General features: G+C 34.4%; 1 long non-coding RNA gene across 1 annotated transcript; it reads left to right on the top strand.

Moving 5' to 3' along the window:
* The first annotated feature begins 8,417 nt into the window (after positions 1-8,417).
* Positions 8,418-9,352, top strand: LOC138912827 (uncharacterized). The gene is made up of 3 exons (XR_011418383.1): positions 8,418-8,439; positions 8,705-8,785; positions 8,856-9,352. It is a non-coding gene; the product is annotated as an uncharacterized lncRNA (long non-coding RNA).

Below are 9,352 nucleotides of genomic sequence, written 5' to 3' on the forward strand. Positions count from 1 at the left end.
TATGTATGTCCTGCTGTCGCAATTTAAGTATGACCGCGCAAGGGGAAAATTAAAATACCACAGCCAACACATTTAAAACGACACTACCACACTCAACACGCTTAAAATGCGCGGTTAAAAAATCGATTAAATCGCAAATCTTTTCTTTTGCGCCTTTTTCTTAAGTAAACGTTAAATTTTAACGAAATTTTCCTTAAAATTGCTTTTGTTTTTTAAAATGCAAAAGCCCGATCAGCAAACTATTTATTAGTTTTCAAATGTTGAGTTATCGACAAACTTTGGATCTGTAAAAAACAAAAACAAACAATGATTTGCTCTGCTATGTACACACACACGCACAAAATAAATATATCCAAAAAATGCGTATTTTACACACACAGCCATTAGATACATATATGCGTGTGTACGTTTGTGTGTATGCATTGCAGATGACTGAGGAATTGAGATTCGATCAAATTCAAATTCAAGACAATACTGATATCCTTTTGCTAAAAGAATATTTCATTTACATTTCCACAACATACTTAACATACATACATTTTGCAACCAATTTTTGTGGCACCAAAAAATCGACTAACTTTGCGATTTTTTTATAAAAACTGGTTCGATGGATTTAATTCAAACCTTTGATATATTTTTAAGTGCCATTTTAAAACATCCACTAATTTTTATAGCCGATACTATCGGCTAATATATCGGTGGCAAAGCGATTGCTGGAACACTATTAAAAAAAGGCGTTTTGCGGTGTTTACTGTACCTTCGCTAAAAATGATCGGATTTCCATTTTGTTTTTACATTTCGCTTAAGAATTGAAAAAACCCGCCTCCTGAGAAGCCCTTTTTTTAATTTTTTATTTTTAACAATTTTTTTTGAGTCCAAAGTCCAAAGTTAAAAATGCGTTTTTTACCAAAAAAATTTGACTTTCGGCTTAAAAATAAAATATGTATAGTTATAAAATAAAACAAGAAGGGAAGCTAGCTTCGGCCAGCCGAAGCTTATATACCCTTGCAGATCATTCCTATTAATTAACAAATCGCAAAAATGTTCAATTTTCTTATATTTCTCATTAATTTTCCGATCGTTCCTATGGCAGCTATATGATATAGTCGTCCGATTTTGATCCAATTAAAATTGAAATTCGGAAATATTTAAAAAGAGTCATATCCTAGAGTAGAAGATAATACAATAAAAACCTAAGAAGCTAGAATTTATTTCCTATTACTTTTCCATTAATTTTCCGATCGTTCCTATGGCAGCTATATGATATAGTAGTCCGATTTTTTAAATAATTAATTCGAAATTCAGAAATATTTAAAAAATAACATCCCCAAAAGTAGAAGGTAATATTTCAAAAAACACCGAAGCTAGAATTTTTAAAGTTTTTTTTTTTCCGATCCTTCCTATGGGAGCTATAAGATATAGTTGTCCGATCCGGTCGGCTCCGACATATATACTACCTGCAATAGAAAGAAGACTTTTGGGAAAGTTTTATCCCAATAGCTCAAAAACTGAGAGACTAGTTTGCGTAGAAACAGACAGACGGACAGACGGACAGACGGACAGACGGACGGACAGACGGACAGACGGACAGACGGACATAGCTAGATCGACTCGTCTTGTGATGCTGATCAAGAATATATATACTTTATGGGGTCGGAAACGTCTCCTTCACTGCGTTGCAAACTTCTGACTGAAATCATAATACCCTCTGCAAGGGTATAAAAAACGCTTCCCAGGGGGCGGGTTTTTTTATGCAGAAAAATATGCGACAAATTTGAAAGCGATCGGTTGAGTCGTTTAGAAATGCCGATGAACACAGACTTTCGAAACGTGGTTTTGAGAAAAACGCACTTAAAGATGCTCTTACGTACCTAAAGTCTTAGAGGTTAGGGCACTAGATTTAGCATAACTTCTAATGTTTTTGTCCGATTGACTTAAAACTTTTTTGTATAATCTTAAGATGTTAATCTACAAGAAAAATTATTAAAAAAAATCGTCATTTTTTTTCCAAGACCCTACCCCCCCTTAAGCAATGTTTTGGTGTATTTTTTTAAGAAAACAAGCTTATTTTCTAGATTTACACGGTTATCGATTTGAAATTTAATTACATTGCTCAATCCAGTATGACATTCTATATTTAAACAATATGTTTTGGACAAATTACTAATGTTGTGAAGAAAATTAGTGTAAGGATTTCTGTCGAAAAATTAATTTGTTTCTGTTCTGTGCAGCTAATAACACAAGCAATAAGAATTTTAGAAATTTTTTCGCAAGTTTTTATACCCGTTACTCGTAGAGTAAAAGGGTATACTAGATTCGTGCAAAAGTATGTAACAGCTGGAAGGAAGCGTTTCCGACCCCATAAAGTATATATATTCTTGATCAGGGTCACTAGCCGAGTCGATCTAGCCATGTCCGTCTGTCTGTCTGTCTGTCCGTCTGTATGAACGCTGAGATCTCAGAAACTACAAAAGCTAGAAGATTGAGATTTCCCACACATATTCTTTGGCTTCCTACGCAGCGCAAGTTTATTTTAGCCGAGCGCCAAGCCCCCTCTAACGCCCACAATCGCCCACTAACGATTTTAAAATGGGTCCTGCGCCCACATCTTTAAAGATTTCCGAGAAGTATAAATGCAATTTTGTTGTGTATATTTATACCTATCGAAATGTAGAAGACATTTTTCAAATCGGACCATTCATTAAAAAGTTATACGCAATCAAAATTAATATATCTATCTCCCTCGCACTCCCTTTAGCTGAGTTACGATTATTAGTCGGGACACCAACCCGACACAGCGTTCGCACTCCCTTTAGCTGAGTGACGGGTATTAGATAGTCGGGACAACAACCCGACTATAGCGTTCTCTCTTGTTTTTATATATTTTAAGTAGCCTGCATAGGACAATATACTGTTGTTTTTGCGGAAAATAAGAAAAAAGTTATGATAAAATCTTTTCTCGGCTATAGGCTAAAAATAAGGAATTTGTAAATTTAAAATAAGTTGCAAATATAAAGGTATGCATAATTTTCAGTCTTAATTTCCGCAGGCGAAGCTGCGGGCTACAGACCCTGCTAGTACTTTATGTGGTCGGAAACGTCTCATTCACTGCGTTGCAAACATCTGACTGAAATTATAATACCCTCTGCAAGGGTATACAAATATGCTTACAAAGTTACTGGCGCTCGCTTGCTTAAAAATAGAAAAAGTATCAATTAAATCATTCAGATTGTTTCCGTTTTTATACCCGTTACTCGTGGAGTAAAAGGGTATATTGTATTCGTGTAAAAGTATTTAACAGCTAGAAGGAAGCGTTTCCGATTCCATAAAGTATATATATTCTTGATCAGGCTCAGTAGCCGAGTCTATCTAGCCATGTCCGTCTGTCCGTCTGTCTGTCTGTATAAACGCTGAGATCTCGGAAACTACAAAAGCTAGAAGGTTGGGCTTCCTGCGCAGCGCAAGTTTATTTCAGTCGAGCACCACGCCCCCTCTAACGCCCATAATCGCCCACTAACGATTTAAACATGTGTCTGGCGGCCACACCTTTAAAGATATCCGAGAAGTATAAATGCAATTTTGTTGTATCGAAATGTAGAAGACATTTTTCAACTCGGACCATTCATTAAAAAGTTATACGCAATCAAAAAAATGTTATATATCCATCTCCCTCGCACGGGTATTAGATAGTCGGGACACGAGCCCGACTATAGCGTTCTCTCTGGTTTTATTATGATAATCAAAAGAAATCGCGGTCCATCGAGGATACTTTTTTCGCGAATTTCGGGGGTGAGTCCACTAATCTAGAGTATTACCGGCCATTGCAATCTGCAGTTACTGGGGAAAATCTTTGAAAACATCAGGGAACACAACAAGTATGATGGAACATCTCAAGCCAGCTAATTTGTCTAGCCCATACTCTTTAGATTCAAAACGGAAAAAAGTAATCAAATTTGATAAAATATCCGTCAACGAGGCACTGACCCTTTTTTTTATATCGCAATTAGGGAGCAAACAAAAAACCAGATACTTCCATCGTTCTACGAGGTTGCTAATAAAAACAAGAAAGGAAGCTAGCTTCGGCCAGCCGAAGCTTATATACCCTTGCAGATCATTCCTATTAATTAACAAATCGCAAAAATGTTCAATTTTCTAATATTTCTCATTAATTTTCCGATCGTTCCTATGGCAGCTATATGATATAGTCGTCGTATTTTGATCATATTAAAATTGAAATTCGTAAATATTTAAAAAGAGTCATATCCTAGAGTAGAAGATAATACAATAAAAACCAAAGAAGCTAGAATTTAATTCCTATTACTTTTCCATTAATTTTGCGATCGTTCCTATGGCAGCTATATGATATAGTCGTCCGATTTTGATTAAATTAAAATTGAAATTCGGAAATATTTAAAAAGAGTCATATCCTAGAGTAGAAGATAATACAATAAAAACCAAAGAAGCTTGAATTTATTTCCTTTTACTTTTCCATTAATTTTCCGATCGTTCCTATGGCAGCTATATGATATAGTAGTCCGATTTTTTAAATAATTAATTCGAAATTCAGAAATATTTAAAAAATAACATCCCCAAAAGTAGAAGGTAATATTTCAAAAAACACCGAAGCTAGAATTTTTTAAAGTTTTTTTTTTCCGATTGTTCCTATGGGAGCTATAAGATATAGTTGTCCGATCCGGTCGGCTCCGACATATATACTACCTGCAATAAAAAGAAGACTTTTGCGAAAGTTTTGTCCCGATAGCTCAAAAACTGAGAGACTAGTTTGCGTAGAAACAGACAGACGGACAGACGGACAGACGGACAGACGGACGGACAGACGGACAGACGGACAGACGGACAGACGGACATGGCTAGATCGACTCGTCTTGTGATGCTGATCAAGAATATATATACTTTATGGGGTCGGAAACGTCTCCTTCACTGCGTTGCAAACTTCTGACTGAAATCATAATACCCTCTGCAAGGGTATAAAAAGAGTGTCGCCCAATGATTCCAAAGTATCCGAAACAAAAGCTGAAGTTCCTTTGCAAAGCTTGTTGAACCACACAGCTCACCGGATTCTAGCACTTCAAAAAGAAGTTTTTAAGAAAATAATGGAAGATCAAGGCACCAACATTTTGATAGTCGAGCTATTTCTAAGCTATGGGTTCGATGGAAGCTCAGGCCATTCCAGTTATAAGCAAGGATTCTCAGATATAAAGAACGTTGATATCGATGGTAGTATATTGGCCACAACAGTTACACCATTGCGAATGATTGATGCAAGCGGTAATATAATATGGAATAATCAAACACCACAATCAGTCAGGTTCTGTAGACCTTTAAAGCTGGAATTCGTAAAAGAGAGCAAAGAATGCATAATAAATGAATATAAAAACCTAGAGGAACAAATTTCATTTTTACCGTCTTCCAAATTAGTTTTAGTCTAAAACGTCAAAAACGTCTAAAACTTTTAGATGATGGGAAAACGGTTTACATTTAGTTCCTTTTACTCTTGACCGTCATAGATGGAAAAGTGTTAAACACATTGACATGGACTAGGTCAAGCCAATCCTGCCCTATTTGTGGGGCAACTCCATTGGATTTCTTAAATAATACCAACTTTAAGTGTGAAAAGTTTTTGCCACATTGGATAACTTAAAATATGGCTTAAGTCCACTCCATTGTTGGATTCGCCTTTTAGAATTTATAGTAAAGGCCAGTTATAAAATAATTTAAAAAAAGTGGAGAGTTACTAATTCTGAAGATAAGAAGATAATGGAAGAAAGGAAAAAATTCATTCAACATTTATTTTGGGAAAAGTTTTCGCTAAAAATTGATAAATTGATTGGCTTCCAATGACCGCAACGGTTCATAAAATCCTCTTTCACGCAAGTGATATAATAGAAAATACAATACTTCCTGTGGGATATTTCGGAGAGGAGGGTGCTGAGGCCAGAAACAAGATCTATAAATCTGATCGACTCCATCATGCGAGGAAAAGCAGTCGATTCCACAATTTAAAGGACGTATTTCACAGATCATTGGATACATTAGATCCAATAATATCATCTGTCAACTTGGCTAACAGGATCAATGTACAACACACACACAAAAAAAAAACTATGTAAAATTAACATAGAAAAATAGTATTTTACTATTTTCTGAATTTTTCATGTATTTTGTTGTTTTATTTTTTGGGTCATTGAATAGTATTTAACAATTAAAATAGTAGAAAACCTATTTACGAAACTTGCATGTATTTTGTTGTTTTATTCATTTGGCAAGTTAATAGTAACGTCTCAATTAATATCGTAGCAAAACTATTTTATTTGTTTGCGTGTATTTTGTTGTTTTATTTTTTGGGGCATTAAATAGTAACACCACAATTAATATCGTAACACAACTATTTTTTCCTTCATATATTTTGTAGTTTTAAAATACTATTTTGTAGGTCATCTACTATTTTATAGGTAATCTACTATTTTTTGGGTCATTTTCTATTTTTTATGGGTTGTAGCAGTTTTCACTATTAAATAGTTGATTTTACATAGTTTTTTTTTTTCTCGAAAGAGATTTTAGAATTGTTGGACAGTCCCTTAAAAAGTTCTGAAAACAATTTTGAAAATATGGATACACTTGAGTTCAGGGACATGACACCGAAGAAGATGTGGACTAACAGCTTTTAATGCTTCGGGAGTAACATGTGAATTCAATATGTGTGTAATATTGGCGGTGACACGCCTTTTTTTATCAAAATATGTTTCTTGACTTATTCTGAGCTCAAATCAAAAAGACGGACCTTAATAATTCGTTTTTTTAAAGTTAAGTTTCATGTTCATGTTTTTATACCCTTGCAGAGGGTATTATAATTTCAGTCAGATGTTTGCAACGCAGTGAAGGAGACGTTTCCGACCACATAAAGTATCTATATTCTTGATCAGCATCAATAGCAGAGTCCATCTAGCCATGTCCGTCTGTCAGTCTGTCCGTCTAGAATGTCATACTGGATTGAGCAATGTAATTAAATTTCAAATCGATAACCGTGTAAATCTAGAAAATAAGCTTGTTTTCTTAAAAAAATACACCAAAACATTGCTTAAGGGGGGTAGGGTCTTGGAAAAAAAAATGTCGATTTTTTTTTAATAATTTTTCTTGTAGATTAACATCTTAAGATTATACAAAAAAGTTTTAAGTCAATCGGACAAAAACTTTAGAAGTTATGCTAAATCTAGTGCCCTAACCTCTAAGACTTTAGGTACGTAAGAGCATCTTTAAGTGCGTTTTTCTCAAAACCACGTTTCGAAAGTCTGTGTTCATCGGCATTTCTAAACGACTCAACCGATCGCTTTCAAATTTGTCGCATATTTTTCTGCATAAAAAAACCCGCCCCCTGGGAAGCGTTTTTTTTATTTTATAACTTTACATATTTTATTTTTAAGCCGAAAGTCAAATTTTTTTGGTAAAAAACGCATTTTTAACTATGGACTTTGGACTCAAAAAAAATTGTTAAAAATAAAAAATTAAAAAAAGGGCTTCTCAGGAGGCGGGTTTTTTCAATTCTTAAGCGAAATGTAAAAACAAAATGGATATCCGATCATTTTTAGCAAAGGTACAGTAAACACCGCAAAACGCCTTTTTTAATAGTGTTCCAGCAATCGCTTTGCCACCGATATATTAGCCGATAGTATCGGCTATAAAAATTAGTGGATGTTTTAAAATGGCACTTAAAAATATATCAAAGGTTTGAATTAAATCCATCGAACCAGTTTTTATAAAAAAATCGCAAAGTTAGTCGATTTTTTGGTGCCACAAAAATCGGTTGCAAAATGTCTTATGTAAGTATGTTGTGGAAATGTAAATGAAATATTCTTTTAGCAAAAGGATATCAGTATTGTCTTGAATTTGAATTTGATCGAATCTCAATTCCTCAGTCATCTGCAATGCATACACACAAACGTACACACGCATATATGTATCTAATGGCTGTGTGTGTAAAATACGCATTTTTTGGATATATTTATTTTGTGCGTGTGTGTGTACATAGCAGAGCAAATCATTGTTTGTTTTTGTTTTTTACAGATCCAAAGTTTGTCGATAACTCAACATTTGAAAACTAATAAATAGTTTGCTGATCGGGCTTTTGCATTTTAAAAAACAAAAGCAATTTTAAGGAAAATTTCGTTAAAATTTAACGTTTACTTAAGAAAAAGGCGCAAAAGAAAAGATTTGCGATTTAATCGATTTTTTAACCGCGCATTTTAAGCGTGTTGAGTGTGGTAGTGTCGTTTTAAATGTGTTGGCTGTGGTATTTTAATTTTCCCCTTGCGCGGTCATACTTAAATTGCGACAGCAGGACATACATATGTACATAAATACATGCGCCAGCAGAACATATGTATTACATACAAACATATGGGGAGGCGTGCGTCACATCAGGTTAGCCAAATTTGAAAATATTGGGGACTTGGTTAAGGATGCTGAATCTCCAAGAAATTTAAGTGCAGTTATTTGCGGGTATACCATAAGATTATGAACATCACATTTTTAAACCATTTTAACAACATTTATAGCAGAGAAATGGCAAAAGAAAAAATTAAAAAAAAAAACATCGATTTTTGGGGCACTTTGGGGTCGTTTTTTGTTCAATTTTTTCTGTCACACTCTTCGCCTAATTATTTCCGAATTAATTTGATTTTTCTAGATTTTTAGGTCAACCCGTTCTGGGTGGAATTTGCTACTGACCAAATTTTATCCCTTGAATTCTATTGGATTAGAGATGAAGGTAAGCCATTTTCATCTTCATTTGTTTAAGAACAAACCAAATACCATATTAATTTAAATTTTCTTTTCAGATGTCAAATATTGCGCTTACTTTAAGTTGCTACACTGCATTCTAAAGCCGACTGTCAGGAGCTATAAGCCATCGAACGATCACCGAACCAAAGTTAATGTGCCTTCCATTCAGGATTCAATTAACAGCAGCGTAATAGAGATAACCTCCATTAACAATCTTCAGCTGGAGCAGGATCGAAAAAAGCGCAAGTCTGTGGTAGACAACATTCCAGTTCAACCCTATATGGTGGTGGTTAATGAAAACGAAGACGGCGAAAATCAAGAGTTTTTTGTTTTCTATGGCAATTACCGACTTAAGTTCCAATCCTTTGTAGGGGCTTTGGATACCCCCTTTGAAAATTTCGAAGTATTCAATATAAAATACTCCAAAGAGTCATTTTGGGTGTGGAATTTTATACAATGTTATTTATATGGGATAAAATATCCAGGTGATAAGAAAAATTCCTCTATAATCAGCTTAATGTATTACCTAAAAAGCAATTAATAAAAACAAAGA

Source organism: Drosophila takahashii, chromosome 3L, assembly GCF_030179915.1.
Source record: "Drosophila takahashii strain IR98-3 E-12201 chromosome 3L, DtakHiC1v2, whole genome shotgun sequence".
NCBI classification, from domain to species: Eukaryota; Metazoa; Arthropoda; class Insecta; order Diptera; family Drosophilidae; genus Drosophila; species Drosophila takahashii.